This window comes from Vombatus ursinus, unplaced genomic scaffold (assembly GCF_900497805.2).
Source record: "Vombatus ursinus unplaced genomic scaffold, bare-nosed wombat genome assembly UNPS02015397.1, whole genome shotgun sequence".
NCBI lineage: Eukaryota > Metazoa > Chordata > Mammalia > Diprotodontia > Vombatidae > Vombatus > Vombatus ursinus.
Window position 1 is genome coordinate 623749 of NW_020955175.1, and position 1698 is coordinate 625446.

Genomic DNA, 1698 nt, shown 5'->3' on the forward strand with positions numbered 1-1698 from the left:
ATGGATATAGACCTTTTCTTAAGCTTTCCCAGATCAATAGTCTCCAGTCTGAAAATTAAGTGTATCTCCTTGCTTAACGCGGGAATTTCAATCTTCATTCTATGTGAGTCAACATTCTGAGGGTTGAGAACAAATCAAGAAATCCCTGGTATTGTAGGGAGATATGCCCTGGACCATCTGAACTTCTTGTCAAAGTCACTCACATACACACACATGGGAAAAAAAAATATATATATATATATGTGTGTGTATGTGTGTGTGTGTGTGTGTTTGTATACCTACACATATATCAAATGCATCTATAGAAGTGTGTAAATGAGAAGAAAAAGAATTATATGTTTATAGAATTATTTATCCTAATAATCAGAAGAGTTAACCTGGGATAATTTCCTGATGAAATATATAATGTTCAGATTTGAAAGACAAACATGATATAGTTTATTGCTATGTGTGAGGGACATTTTTTCCTATCTACATCCTTTCTGCCAACATTCTTTGTGGGTACAGATCTCCAGTAGAATTAATTCTCTAAACTCATTGAGTTGATCATAGCCCCTTGAACATGAAATATGAGGGCTTCAGGAACCAGCTCCCCAAAATACTTGGACAATCTGCCTTCAGATTTCTCTGGTCCTGATACTGTAAACTATAGGATTGAGTATAAGAGGGAGCAATAGGTAGATATTTGCCATTAATGTGTGTACAACAGGTGACAGGTGTTTCCCAAAGCAATGAAGCAGTGTCATGCCAATAAGAAGTACATAGAACAACATAGCACAGATGTAGGAGAAGCAGGTATTGAGTAGTTTGAATCACTCCTTTTTAATGTAATACCCATTCTGTAGAACAAAAGAACCAGAGCATCCAACATAATGATGAAGATGAGAACCAGCAGACCATAGAGGCTATTGATGTAATTGTCAGCAAAGGCAAACCTCATGGCATCTTGGTGGAGACAGTATGCATAGGAGGGAACACTAGAATAGCAAAAGGGCAACTTTTTGATGAGAAACAGAACAAAGAGTATAGCAGCCACATTCCTTCATAGAATAGCTGCTCCAATCTTGCTTATAATGCCATGGGTAAGGATGATAGCATAATGCAGAGGGAAGTGGATGACTACAAAACAGTCAAAGGCCATGGCCACCAAAACCCCTGACTCCACTTCTCCAAAGGTTTGGATAAAAACATCTGGGTAATGCAACCATCAAAGGCCACAGAGTATTGGCCAAACCAGTGAACTTTGAGCATAGCTGGTAGTGAGGATAAGGAGAGACTAAGGTCAGTTGTAGCCAGCATGGCCAGAAATTAATCCATGGTCTTATGGAGGCTCTGTTAAAGTTTGATGACCATGAGAATAATAATATTGCCTAATAAAGTGACACTGTAGAGGAGGAAGAGTGGCAGGGCCATCCAGTGATCCTTCTCATGCATTCCTGGGGATCCCAGTAAGAAAGAAAGTCTGATTATTGAATCTTGTGCAGTTAAGAACTGACATGACTGACTGAAGATCACTTCTGGAGAAAAAGCACAAGGGATATAATAAGTCCAAAATGCAACCATCATTCACAAATGCATAGACTGTGTGAAAAATAATATGCTAGGTATTAAGTGAGGTTTAAAATAGGTAAAAACATTGTCTTTCTGCTTAAAGAAGAGATTTGTACTAGAATAATATCCCAATAAAATACCTAGAAA

The 1698-nt window shown here is 38.0% G+C and overlaps 1 pseudogene; it reads right to left on the minus strand.

Moving 5' to 3' along the window:
* Positions 1-578: 578 nt before the first annotated feature.
* On the minus strand, positions 579-1498 carry LOC114032068 (annotated as a pseudogene).
* Positions 1499-1698: the final 200 nt, after the last annotated feature.